The following is a 14,465-nucleotide window of genomic DNA, read 5'->3' on the forward strand; positions in this document are numbered from 1 at the left end:
GCCCACCAAAGGCTACAGCATCTTACCTCCCTCCGGTCGCTAGGATTACCGCACAGCAGAGCAAACTCTGTTCCTCTCAAACAATTTGGCGAGCTCTTAGCAGAACCAGTTTCCCATCATGGCCCTTGAACCTTGGGCGGGATTAAGGAAGCCTTTTTCTCTTCAGTAAGCAGGTTGTGGACTTCACTTAAACCACTCAGCAGAGAGGCTAACTGGCAGAGTGTGGAGTTGTTGTTCACAGGCTACACCAACACCCAGTTGGTCCTGGCCTTCACATGTGGTCATTTCTCAGCAGGAATTCCAGATTGAACTTGACACTCCCGGGAGAGGTCTTGAGAGAGGGGATACATTCTTTTGAAGTGAAGCCTCTACTTCAATCTATTCTTTAGATTAACACCTAGATATCATACCCGCTATTTTGAGGGTGAACTTCGTGGATAAGGCAATTTTTACCTTTTCTCCCCAAAGGAAAAAATGATTGTCAGAAAGAAAGAAAGAAAGAAAGAAAGAAAGAAAGAAAGAAAGAAAGAAAGAAAGAAAGATTGATTGATTTCACAACAGGCAAATTCGAATACAGACAAAAATACCACTTAGGGTTCCTGCCGCCTTTCATCTTTACAGCTCAAAGTATTTGGCAAACATTAATTAATTCTCACAACAGCCTGGTGAGGTAAGGGTATTATCTTATAATAATATATAAATACTGGCTCCTCCATGAAAGCTGCTACTTAAAAGGGACAGTTCTACTGGATCGGTTTCAAACCCAGTCCCCTCACCTGGTCTAGACCTGGAAGGTTTGGGTGACATATTGGAGAGGACCCAATTCTCTGATAATGTGATATCCCAGACTGAACAAAGTCGCCCTCTCGAGACGGCTCTTTAAGGATCTTAGGGGTTCTTACCCGTTTGGAGGACCTTTTTCATGTTAAAACACTAATTGTGGCTTATTGCGTCTAAGTTGCTGTTAGTCTGTCCCTGAAAGAGGTTTAAGCATGAGAGTCTGGGATCCTGTTTCAAACACCCATGGATTTGAAGGGACTGTGATCACTTCGGGGGCTTGTAATGTTTTCTTCATCATTTTGAAGTCTGGGCATCTTGCAAAAACAGTTTCACAGTTCATATGAGGGCTTGCCAGCCAGAAATTTCACCCGAGACAGTGAGCTTATTTGAGCTAAACAGGACTGGAAGATTCGACGGGCTTCTGGATGTATCATCCCGAAAGGACGTCTTTTTTTTATTTTGGATCTTTTCCTTCCTTAGTCTCTAGCCATGACCTCCCTGAACAAAGTAAAGAGCCTTTGACGTCCTAGTTGCTGACCGGACACTCTCAGGATTAATTTACCAGCACCTCTCCCAGTGAACCTTTCCAGACTCCTCCACATCCTACCAAACCCTGAATTCCTCAAGAGCCCACCTCCTGAGCATGACACTCATCCACATGACATTTGACTGGCCTTTTGAACCCTGAATGTTAATTTTGGGGGAGCTGCTGACATGGGGCGTTTGCTGTATCTTTAAAGTCACCCCACATCTAGCTCTACCTTCCATGTGGGAAGTGCTCTGCAAACATGAATTCAGGATTTATATTGGTTCTGTTAAAATGTCAAAATTTCCCCAGGCTCTGGATGAAACCATTGTTTGTAGTCCTAGCTGTGCAAACCTTTGTATACACTGCTCTGAACTGGTCTTGAGGAGTGAGTGACTCCCCACCATACAAGAAACCATAGGTACCACTTAACCACGGCAGAGCATGATCTGCTAAGTTTATCGGCTTGCTGTAGTCACTGGCCTCCCTTAGTTAGCATCCTCAAGGGAGAGAACTTGGCTTTGGACTCGTAACTTTGGTTGAGCCGATGGTCTCCAATCTCCAAAGTGGGATAAACCAGATTCCTTCCTCTCTGTTTATGTTGGCCCACCATGTCCCTTTATGGAGAGAACGGTCCAAATAAAGTGCTTCCTCTGTGTATTTTGACAGGAAACACACTTCTTTGCTTTCCTTCTGTTGTGTGCCTTGCTCTTTTCTCCCAGAGTTGTTTAAATATTTTTGGTCCAATGACATATTTATTAATCCACTCTTCTCTACGAGGCATTAAGTGATTGGTGCATCTGTGAAATCCTCTTGGAAAAGGTGGTTTCTCCAGCGAGAGTTAATAATGTTGCCACGATTCATGTAAAAACCACCAAGACAATCTCTTAAAAATGGACCACATTTATCTAAAACAGCTGGTAAAGAAAGCACACGGGCCCAGCCAGAGGCAGCGGGGTCGGAGGTCAGGGTTAACACCGATCTCCGTGGAACTTTGAAGCTGACGTTTTACAGATTATATGTGTCTCGGCGCACAGTGGGCAAGGCGTATAAATTGGACTTAGAGGCCCCTATTTGTTCTCTGCACTTTTACGAGCCCACGAGCTCCTCTTTGAAGCAGCATACGTAGAAAATAAAAACTCATTTCAATGTTGTGGAACTATTTACAATAAATCACATTTATACCCTGGATTTGTGAAAATATAGGTTCTCTCTCTCTCTCTCTCTCTCTCTCTCTCTCTCTCTCTCTCTCTCTCTCCCTCTCATGTGCACATACATTTATGAAGTCTATTTTTCAATACAGGTAACATTATTATTATTATTATTATTATTATTATTATTATTATTTTAATCTGTATAGTATTGTTAAGCCTGCTTCCTTTCTCCCTCCCCTGACTTCCCTGGGATGGCAGGCACAGCTAAGTCGGGCACTGCAGGGCACCCCTGTGAGGCCCGTAAAGTGATTCAGTCAGAATCTTTCCCCCCAAGGAAAACTCCTCGATACCATGAAACACCGGCTCTAACATGGCTCTTTTGCACTAGAAAACAGCATCTGATTTCAAAGGGATTAAGTTCCACTCTGGAACTAATTATATCATTGGTTTTATGGACTTTTTTTTCTAAGTTGCTAGGTGTTTTAACTGGAGAGGGCTGGCGACCCAGAGAAACTTGTCCTGGCAAAGACTCTACCATGGGCACTTTAGCCACCTAATTAATTTTCAATAAAAGCTCGCAATAGTTAATTTGCTCTAGACCCAATGTAAATCAAACGGAGACAAATAGGTTAAAATTGGGAATGCGTGATGGGAGCCATGTTTATGGTCAGAATTACCTTTCACCCTGGAAACAGCACAGATTGACAGAGAAGAAAAGGAGACCACACAGGTTTTTGTTCAAATGCGTTCCGAAGTGAATTAAAGACTTTATTAGGACGGAAAGCTGTGGCCCTCCCTCGGACTGTCTATCTATGAAATAATGTTGTTTTAATATAAAAGTAGAGCTTGGAAAAATGTTACCTTAAAAATCACAGAATTAAGACATGGCTCCCCTTATTCCAGGTTGCCTGAGGCCCCTCATTTTCCTCCAAGCTTACCACAGCACAAGGTCCAATCATAAAAATACTATAGTTATTGAGTTCCCAGGCCTAAATTGGCAGGCACACCTACCCAATGCCACATTCCTTCGGTTCCTATGTTCCAAAGGCCAGCTTTTTACACATCAAATAAGCATTTTTTTTACTTTTATGAGAACACAGACATAGATTTCTTATGAGTTTATAATGATACTTCAACCTGCCAATTAAAATACCCAGACAATATAGATATCTTTGGCCCCATCTATTGGACTAATATTATGATTAAGGTTCTCTCCAGGACTTTATATCTGCAGAATATGTTGTAGGCTTTAATCATTTTAAACTGCTTAACTTTTGCCCACTTTCTTTCCTCTGATTTCTCAGACAGCCATTCCAGTTTAATACACAGGCTGCTCGTGGGGTGCACGGTGAGATGAGTTAATTTTTTAATGCACTGGAATGCTAGTCACAAAGACTGTGAGTCACGGGCATTGGGCACTGAACAAGGCCATTGAACGTGCCCCTGTATTCTATTTTTATTTCACTCTTGCCGAGTTCATGGAGCGTGTTCCTCTTTCTCTCTCAATCTGGCTTTCCTTCCTGCCTCAGAGGAACGGTGCTCGGCGGTAATGTCTTCTAATGCACTATAAATGTGGTGATGAATTGGACACAGGCTGGCTTCTTCTGAGAGGGAGCCCATTATCCTGTCACAGCATTCCATTCCTGGAACTTAATTTTTATTGTAACAAATGACTAAGAACCGAAAAATGAAACGCCGAGATAGGCCAATCCGAAGTGGCCTTCTGATGGAAAGTGCAGTGGGGTGACAATTGTTTACAGCTGCCTTCTGGGGGCGGGGGTGTCTCTGCTGACAGTCACTCCCCAAGCTGGAGTTGTCAAAAGCATTTTCTGGCTGTTTATGGAAGCCCTTCATTCACAGCGACTGGACGATGATGTTATATAAAGTGCTTTTCGGAAAAGGTAACGTTAAGAGTAAGCGTGGGGGAGACAGCACACAAACTTCCCTCTGGCCTAGAACTACCTAGAGATCTCAGTACACTGAAACTTAGGGCCCTGACTCCCATCAAAGGGCACGGGACACAATCAGCTGAGGTGGGACCTATGAATGACATTTCCAACCATCGTCCCAGCTGATGAGTCGCTTAGACCATACCAGGAACTCACTTAACCCAGAGCATCTGGTCATCTATCTTCTCAATAAATGTCTGCTACCCACTTGACCCTTGTTTTATAGCAAGCACTCCCCTGCCCTCTCCTCCTTTGGATTTCTTAGAAACTAAGGTGATTCTTTCAAATCCAAGTTCCTGTTTGAAGGTGATCCGGTCACGTCGGTCCATCCTCCCCTCACTGTTTGACAGTGAGAGCCACCAGTGTGTTCAAAAGAGCAAAGCCATCACTTTCGCAGATGAGGAACATATCAACCCAGAACCCACAAACCCCCGAAACCCAGTATGTTTGGTGTGGAAATCGCTCAGAGCTTCCTTCCGCGTTGAAAGAGTCAGAGGTGCCACCAAATTGCCAAAGTGAGCCTAAGACTCATGAAAGGGTAGGGGCCACTATCCTCAAAGTGTACAAACCCGGTGGCCTTGGCTTCATTAACATGAACCTTCTGCATCAAAAGGTGGTTGGTGGAGAACCCACCTCCGAACAAAGTGGAAGGTAAGAATAGACTCCTGAAAGTTATCCTTTGACCTTCAAGTGGACACAAGCACCTTACACACCACACACACACACACACACACACACACACACACACACACACACTACACATACACAAAAATAAAACAAAACCAGAAAAGATAGCTTTGGCACTAATTAATAATTTATAATATCAAAAAAAAGAAAAAAATAATTTATAATAAAACTTATTTCACCATTCTGAGGTATTAGACTGCTTTCTTTCTTTTCTTTTTTTTTAATGTTTTTTTTTATTTGAATACTCTGTCACTTTCTTCAGACACACCAGAACAGGGCATCAGATCCCATTATAGATGGTTGTGAGACACCATGTGGCTACTGGGAAGGTCCTCTGGAAGAGCAGTCAGTGTTCTTAACCACTGAGCCATCTCTCCAGCCCATTAGACTACTTTCTAATAAGGTTTAACAAGTAGTGTAGTTGTGCTTTCCCAAAAGCACTGTGATTTTCTGAAGAAATACTTAGGAGCAAAGAGAGCCTCCAGGACTTGCATGACGTGGTTCAAATGGAGGGATGCTTTGGAAGCAGGCTGAGGCCTCGGTATTGCTGCATCAGTTTACCCCCCTGATAAGCCACCAGAAAGCTTAGGGAGAGTGAAAACTCATTTTCCCCAGTACTTGAAGCTGGCGCAGTTTTGAAATATCCCAGATTCATCTAAATAAGGGCTCAACTTTCAAATTGCCATCGTGAGAATTTCCAGCCATTCAACTTTATTCCAGGCAGCTCAGTAAAAGTCTTAGCAAGCTCTACTGATCCACACGATCTAGAAGAACAAAAAAGGGTGACCTTTTTTGGGAGGCCAAGGCTGGAGAATTGTGAGTTCAAGGCCAGCCTGGGCTGTATAACATAAAGCCATCTAAACATCAATATTTTGCCAATACCTAATCAATTTCTGGTATTAGATAAGATGCCCTTGAAAGGACCTTCATGTGTTTCTCCCTAATCATAGACCATGAGGCGTTAAAGGGGTTAATGAGGTCTCAACCCATTGTCAACTAATTATCTTTACATTGTTGTCATCACTTGTTATAGTCTGCGAGCTCCACCACTGTAGGTGCCCAACCCCAGAGTAATTGACTCCAAACAGCCCCCCCCCAACAAAAGCCCAGGGTGGCTCATCCTACTGGTTGGGGGTGCAGTGGGGGGGGGGGGTCGATCACTGATGTCACCAACACCTTTGAGCACACAAACACGCACACGCTTGTGTGCAAAAAGCTTTTTAGAAACTTTCATCTTTTTAAAAGGGCAGGAGAAAACAATCAATAAAGTGCAGGCCCGACCTGCAGAAGGGGCTGCGACAGTATGGGTGGCTGAGCTGTACGAGAAACAGATGTAAGTTCCCAGAGACCGGAGCAGGCCATTGTCCTTACAACCAAATCCACCAGCCAACGGGAAGTAATGCATGTCCCTACCGCCCTTCACCAAGCATCGCCCCCCACCCACCTCCACAGTGCCATCTGGATGTTGAGCCCAGGAGCAGGAGGGGCATCCGGCCAGCCAGAGGACCTATGATTTAGGTTCACACTTCACCCAAGTGGGCTTCTCCGCCATGATTCATGCTGTGGTTTGAATCAGCAGGGAAGCTCTTTCACCTACCGCTGGTTTTCTACATTCTGCCATCGGACAAGTTGGGGTTCATCTGCTGCCATTTGCATCCGTATTGTTTCAGACTTTTATTTTGCCTGGCCTAGGAGTCCTTTTAGGGTCAGTAAAAAACAAGGGCCCAGCACAATGGGCCCTTGTTGAGGTGGTTTCTTAACTGCAGCTAGATCTAGCTGAGTTCAGGGTTCCGAATGACCCCAGCCGCTTTGGAAAACTGGCAGCTTCTCATGAAAATAAACAGGCGTCAGCCCCAGCGGTTCCACTCCTGGGCATTACCTAAGAGAAAAGAAAAGATGCCTCCACGAAAGTAATTATGCAGGAGCATTCATAGCAGCCTGATTCGTAGTAGCCCTAGAATGGAAAAAACAAACAAACAAACAAACAAACAAAAAACCACAACTCATCCATCCAAGAGAGAATGGAAGGATAGCCCATTGCATATTCCTATGTCAGACTGCCACCAAGCAACAAAGAGGAATGAGCTACTGATACAACACAATAGAGACAAACCCTGGACACTAAGTTCATCGAAGGAAATTGAAAAGGATACTCCATGGTTCGTGTCTACGCAGCTCACTGACAAAGCCACCACAAAGGTGGAAAGAAGCTGCTTTTGACAGGGCATCAGTTGACTGTGGTGGGCATGGAGCAGCTCTTGGGCAGCGTGGGGATGTCCTGTATGGGGCACAGGGAGAAAGCTGGGCCAGTTAAATGCTTGCAGTGCAAGCTCAATGACTTGAGTTTGATCCCCAGAATTCACATCAAAAAACAGTGCCTAGACATGTGTCCACAATCTCAAAGCTGGGAATGGGGAGACAGGAGGAGCCCTGGGGCCCTCAGACTAGCTATATATAATAGCCAGACTAGCTATTTGTCTCAGAGCCCAGTGAGAGACTCCATCTCAAAAAACCAAAGTGGTTGACACCTGAGGAACTGTGCCTGAGGTTGATCCACTGACCCACATGTATGTGAACATGTGTGTGTGTGTGTGTGTGTGTGTGTGTGCCTGCACATAAGATACATATCTGTATCTTATGTGGAATATTGGTCATTTTCTAAAATCACAGTTGACAAAAATACATCAAGCAGAATCTCTAAGGTCTGTTTATGGTATTACGTTATACATCATGTCACAATGTAAAGTCAAAGGTTAAGTATTTGGCAGATACAATAGGAACAAAGAGAAGATGGAGAAATTAGAGCACGGAAGCAGGAATCTGTTGATAACGCTGGGGAAGCTACTCCTATTAAAGATGAGAATATATTTGCATGTATGTAGAAATCCCTGGCCAGCCTACAGCTGTTTTATACTCATGGACTGGGTGCTTATTAGACACCAAACACTGTGCTGGTCACTTTAGCATATAGTCCCTCACCGAATCACTCTTGCTGATCCTCCAGTTAAGAGCTGGATTCATTGTGGTCCCTGGTTCATGACACATGCACATCCCTGACCCTGCATAGCTAGTTGTTTGAACCATAGCATGTCCACGTGTCTGGCTTATCACTCGGACACAAATGTCTATAATCTGCTCCCTTGTCCTTTGATCCTCCCTTCTTCTCCTCATCCCCTCATCTTCCTCCCCAAAGCCTGGGTTGGTTTCTTATCCTTAAAACGCACACATACTCTCTCTCACACCAGACTCCATACATGCCACCATGTCTAATGTGACATATAAATTTATTGATGCCACACCGGCACGGAGACATAAAGTTTAGTGCTATTTAGCTCTAACTTTATGGCAGAATGTTTTACATAGACAATGTTGGGGGAGATCTCTTTTTCTTTAACATTATATTGCTATGGTTTATGTAAGTTATTATGTAACTTTGTATCATTTAATCTTTGTTGCAAACCTAGCAAACAGGTATTATCCAGATTTATAAAGTTTGGACTCCGATAACTTAATTAACAAGTCTAATTGTAGGTGGCTAGGAAGGGACAGAAGACAGGTTCAACTCTGAAGCTCTTTATGAAGATGCCGAGCACTGGTCTCCACTCTGTGGTGCCACTGTTTGTGGCCGTATGTCTACCCACTGCTCCACCCGTTTACATTTAAACATAAAAATCAACAAGGAATCCAGGCTGTGAGTATGCAACAGACTCGTCCAAGTTCACCTCATAACTTAGAGGCCGTTGTACTCTGGGAGAGAAATATAAGTGTGTGCATCTTACCTCATTGTCTAGTCCTCTAACTCAGACTATCTAAGCAGGGCTTGTCTTGGGAAAAACCTTTGGAGGGCAACCGTGTGTGTGTGTGTGTGTGTGTGTGTGTGTGTGTGTGTGTGTGTGTGTGTGTGTGTGCGCGCACGCGTGTGTGGTGGGCACGCATTCACATGTCCTTTCTGGAGAATGTCTCAGAACAGCGTCCTTATTTTATTTAATCTCGGATGCTAAAAAAGCAAGTGCTCAGGCATTGTTTATCCAAGTCCTCGCTCCTCACCCTATAACTGTGTACCAGAGGCCACGGAAACAAGATCCCCTCTCAGGATGCCATTACGGCCAAGCAGAATCTCATTAAAAATCAATTCCTTCGGTCCATAAAGCCAGTTTATTTTATCTTGCTGGAGTGCCGGCTGCTAGCAGTTACATAGTTCCATTGTGTGGCAATCTTGTCTGTTAAGAACATCGAACAAAACAGCTATTTAAGATTTCCATTTTATGTTAAACTTTATAATTTTACAGTAGTTTAAGTTTTCAGGGTTTGCTCTGGAGGTCCAGGTATCTTGTTACATGTGTGAGAAGTATCCTTGCCAGCCCCGGGGCCCCATTAATTAAATATTTGCCTTTATAAACTAGATGTTGTCTGATGTGAAAGTGCAGATTTAATGGAGCAGCAGGGGTTCCAAAGCTTAGAGGTTCAATGTGTCCAGTTGCCAAAAGTCTCCCATCCACTGCTGCTTTCCGATTGCTGGGCGGCACTTAAGGTCTTTATCAGCAACCACACAAAACTCAGGTACAACGTTTTCTTTTTGTAGTATCTCTAAACACCCTAGGGATTCATCCACACTGGCTACATTTTATAAATGGGGAGTTGAAAGCACATAGAGATTCCATGACCTGCACAGGTCACACCCTGAATCAGCAACAGAGGTAGAAGAAATTGGAGAGGCCACTCCGTCCACATCTGGAACCTTTTAACTCTCTCAACCCCCTTCAGTGGATTTAGAAGCTGGCAGATTTCAAAGATCAGTGACCTTTTGGGATAGTGTCTAGCAATGAAACATATAGGCTTGAATTCCTTAGAGTTTGGCTATTGGGCTCCGAGATGCAGGCTCAGAACGTAGGCTGCAGGGTCTGTGTGGTTTGTGTGGAGGGTAATGAAAGATGGAGGGGCGGGGTGGAATCTGGTTGTAAGACGTTAAAAGCTGCTCACACATCAAGGGCTCTTCCCCTGCCACGGGTTGTTGACTAGCAAAACGTGTCTTTTTTTTTTTTTTTTTTTTTTAATGTCAAAGCTCAATGTAACTTTTTAAAAAGTCCTCAGTGGAAGGGGGGAGGGGGGCATTCTGGGTAAAAGTGTTTGCTCTGAGATGGTGAGGACCTGAGCTTCACTCTCCATCACTCACGTAAAAGCTGGGTGTGGCAACACAGCAATAGGCACAGAGGTGGGGTGGGGTGGGGGTGGATCCTGAAAGCTTGTTGGCCAGCCGGCTTAACTCAAATAAAAAGTTTACAGTTCAGTGATACTGCGTGTCTCAAGGCCATAAGGTGAACGATGGTATAGGAAGACACCCAAGTCCTTCTCGGGGTGGGGGGGGGAGGGGGCCCTCATGTGTGGGCGTGGCCACTCTTGTTCGAATGCAGTAGACTCCTGTGCGCGCTCGCAAACACACACACACACACACACACACACACACACACACACGCTCAAGAAGCCACTCCTGGAGCAACATTCTCCAAGATTCTCATGTGGTCGGCAGCATGGCGGTTGATAGCAGAATAAACAGGAGGTCCTAGTTCAAAAGGTTTGTGTTTTGCACAACCTGTGCTCCCTGTGCTTACAAAGCTGTCCCTTTAGCAAGTCTGAAAAGTCCTGCAATGGGAGAAACCTCATTTTATCTTGTTTGACCAAGGACTTTGATGCAACAAAAGAACTCTATACAGCCTCTCACAAAAAAAAAATACAAGTAATTAGGATATTTCTGAGAAACAAGTAATCTTTTAATAGTAAAACAAAAACGTGTACCAGTGTCTTACAGTTTGCGTGCATGTGCGTTTGTTCGTTTTTGCTTTTTTTTTGGAAAAAGGGTTTGCTTTGTTTTCATTTTTGAGACAGGGATTCCTGACTGTCCTAGAACTCTCTGTGTAGACCAAGCTGACCTTGAACTCACTGAGATGCACTTGCCTTTGCCTCCCAAGTGCTGGGATTAAAGTGATGTGCCACCACCACTCGGTTTTAGTTAGGGTTTTATTGCTTCGAAGAGACACCATGACCATGGTAACTCTTATAAAACATCTCACTGGTTCTGGCTTACGGTTTGGAGGTTTAGTCCACTATCATCACGGTGGGAAGCATGGTGGCACGCAGGCAGACTTGGTGCTGGAGAAGGAGCTGAGAGTTCCATATCTGGATTGGTAGGCAGCAGGGAGAGAGGGAGAGGGAGAGGGAGAGGGAGAGAGAGAGAGAGAGAGAGAGAGAGAGAGAGAGAGAGACAGACAGACAGACAGACAGACAGACAGACAGACTAGGACTGGCTTGAACTTCTGAATCCTTAAAACCGGGCCCAGTGACACATTCCATCCAACAAAGCCACTCCCGATGGGCCTGTGGGGGCCATTTTCATTCAAACCACCACAACCAACCATAAGAGCTTCTATCTAAACTTTAGACTCTAAAGCACAGAATCCTACCACTAGAGAGGAGTCCAGTGGGTTAGACTGAGCCTCCACACTTACAGAGGAGGAAGCATAGAACAGCAAATAGCGTAAGTGGATCCCACAGTGAGAAAGTGAGTCATCTGTGGAATCGCACTACCTCCTGAGTCAGTGCAGGAGGCCACCACTCTGTCCCTTTATCAACACCCCATCCAAAATTATCTGTGAAAAGAGACATGTTGCCACACAGTTGTTCTGTGCTGGCGTTTGCCTGTGGAAACACTAAGCTGGAGAGTAGGCTCTAGAGGAAGGGGCTTGGGAAAGTTACAGGACATAAGCCGAGATCATCAGCCCTGCCGCTCTATGGAGAACACAGGAGGTGGGGTCGGGGTGGGGGATGGGAGGGTGGGGGTTGGGGTGGGGGTCGGGGTGGGTAGTGAGAGGTGAGGGATGGGGGATGAGGAGTGGGGGTGGGGGATGAGAAGTAGGGCATGAGGGGTGGGGCTGACCGTTGCTAGGGAGAGTGGTGGACACTTCAAGGGGACCTGCAGGAAGAATCCTTCGTGAACCTCGTGGAAGTTGGTGGGGGGAGTCAAGTGAAGAGGACACATGGACATTTTCTTTATGAAAGGCCAAAGTCTCATAAGAACATGGGCGTGGAAATTGCTCTGTATGCGTGCGTGTTGGCCGTGCATACGCCTGCTTTCTCGCTGTTTGTACACATCATCCAAGAGTGTGAGCATGTCAAGAAAGATCTGATTCCTTGTGCCTTGATCAAATGAATCCTGGGCAGGTGATCAGGAGGTAGGAAATGACAAATTATGTTTGATGGCCAAACTGAAGCCCAGTTCCTTGAGTAGGGAGACAGAGGGTGACTGAAAGGAGTTTTTAGCCAGGCCAGTCTAAAGAGGATGCTTTACTCGGAACCTCCCCCACCCCACCCCTACCCCCACCCTCCACCCCCGGTGATACTTTATCACAATGTGGTTTCCAGTCTTGGCTGAGAAATGAAGCTGGGAACCTTAGCCCAGCATCAGCTCTGACACACAGCGTAATGGAAGACATCTTTCCCTCATAACTTGAAAAACATGACGGCAGATATTGGCTCTGAGTATGTCTGATAGTCTAACTTTATTTCCTGTCAACAGAAATGACTCTGATTTATATTCAGTCATCAACTTCACACACTCTTGTTCCACTCATATTGAGAACACATAGAGAGATGTAACAGTCGAGCCCGTGATGTATGCCTTCCCAGACATGTTTCCTAGTCCTAAGGAGACCTCGGGGACTGAGACAGACACTTTGGTATTCTCATTCCATGGACACTGGATCCCCCTGTGCCTCTTTTTAGTGAGGTGCATTACCAGGGCTTCAGCTGAGCTCCGAGTCAGCTTTGATCTCCAAGTGCCTCACCTACCTGCCCCATGGTGTACAAGATGGCTGGCCGGCATCCAGCAGTTACAATAAGATGCCGCCTGCCTCGGGGTTTATCCATGCTGGCATCTGGTGCATTATTTTATGCTTCCAATATCTAGGAGGAGCGTGAGAGTTCTGAAAATTCCATTTTCTTCTCAGAATGTATCGATGTTTGGGGGCAGTGCAAATTGAGTGATGTGCTTTTCCATGGCCGCCATCATATGCTTTTAAATTCAGAAGCATTCTTTCCATGTCTCCACTAGGATGCTGTGTGATTCAGCAAATTGAAGATGGCATTAATCATAAGATCTGCCTTAGCTGTGTGTACCACTAAGAAAGAAAATGTTAACAATTAGAATGCGGCCCAGTCATCTCTTACACGTAAACCTCTGTGCGTTGCCCCTCTTAAAGGGGTCTTTTCAATTATGTAGAGGGCTCATTTATGTATCGTGCTTTTAAGACGAGGAAAGGAAAAAAAAAATCCAATGTGGTGGCACATACCACAGAGGCAGGAGAGTCAGGAGTTCACAGTCGTCCTTGACTAATTCAAGGCTGGTCCAGGATCTATGAGATCGTCTCGAAATAAAAGTGTGCACAGAGTAAATTGGCTAAAGTTTTCTTGAACCTGCTTTGTACTGGGCTAAGTGTTCTGAACTGTCTCAGTGAAGCCTTCAGTGTCCATTCTATCGAACACAAGTCAAAGGTTTGCCCCAACGCATGATGGAAGGACATAATCACAATTTCATCATGGTGGTCACTTGGCAGACAGCAAGACTGGGCTCCAGTCCCGAGTGTGCGATGCCGTGGGTTATGAGGAGCCAAGAACGGAAGACGCCTTGATTTTAGAGATGTTAAAAATCTGGGAGTGTGCAGTCCGCATGGTTTGTTTGGTGTTAGATCATGGTGTGTGGTTTCCTTACACAAAAATTCAAAGTGTTTTTTTTTTTAAAAGTTCTATTTCTTCATTTATAATTTCGACCTCAGTAGAGTATGTAAGGTTTAAAATCACTCACACCAGAGACAGTTTGTTTTGGTCATTTCAGTGTTAGCAATTTCTAGGAACCCCACCCCCACCCCCTCATCGAGTAAACTCACATCCCGTCTAGTAAAAGGTGCCAGCATTTCGTTTTTGAGAGAAATGGTTATCAACAGGGTTTATCAGTCAGTCCATCAAGCTGGGAGGCAACTTCATACAGCTCCCGGGGAGGGCACCTGGCGATACTGTCAGGTTTTTTATTTCATTTTTTTATTCTTTTTTGTCTTTTTTTTCCAGAGCTGGGGACTGAACCCAGGGCCTTGTGCTTGCTAGGCAAGCGCTCTACCACTGAGCTAAACCCCCAACCAGGTTTTTTATTTCAAATGTGCAGTTTCTACATGAAAAGATTTGGGCTGGAGAGATGGCTCAGTGGTTAAGTGCACTGGCCAGTCTTCTAGAGGGCCTGAGTTCAATTCCCAGCAAGCATATGGTGACTCACAACCATGTGTAGTGGGATCCGATGCCTCTTCTGTCATGCAGTGGTACATGCAG

This window comes from Rattus norvegicus, chromosome 6 (genome assembly GCF_021556685.1).
Source record: "Rattus norvegicus strain SHRSP/BbbUtx chromosome 6, alternate assembly SHRSP_T2T, whole genome shotgun sequence".
Taxonomy (NCBI): Eukaryota; Metazoa; Chordata; class Mammalia; order Rodentia; family Muridae; genus Rattus; species Rattus norvegicus.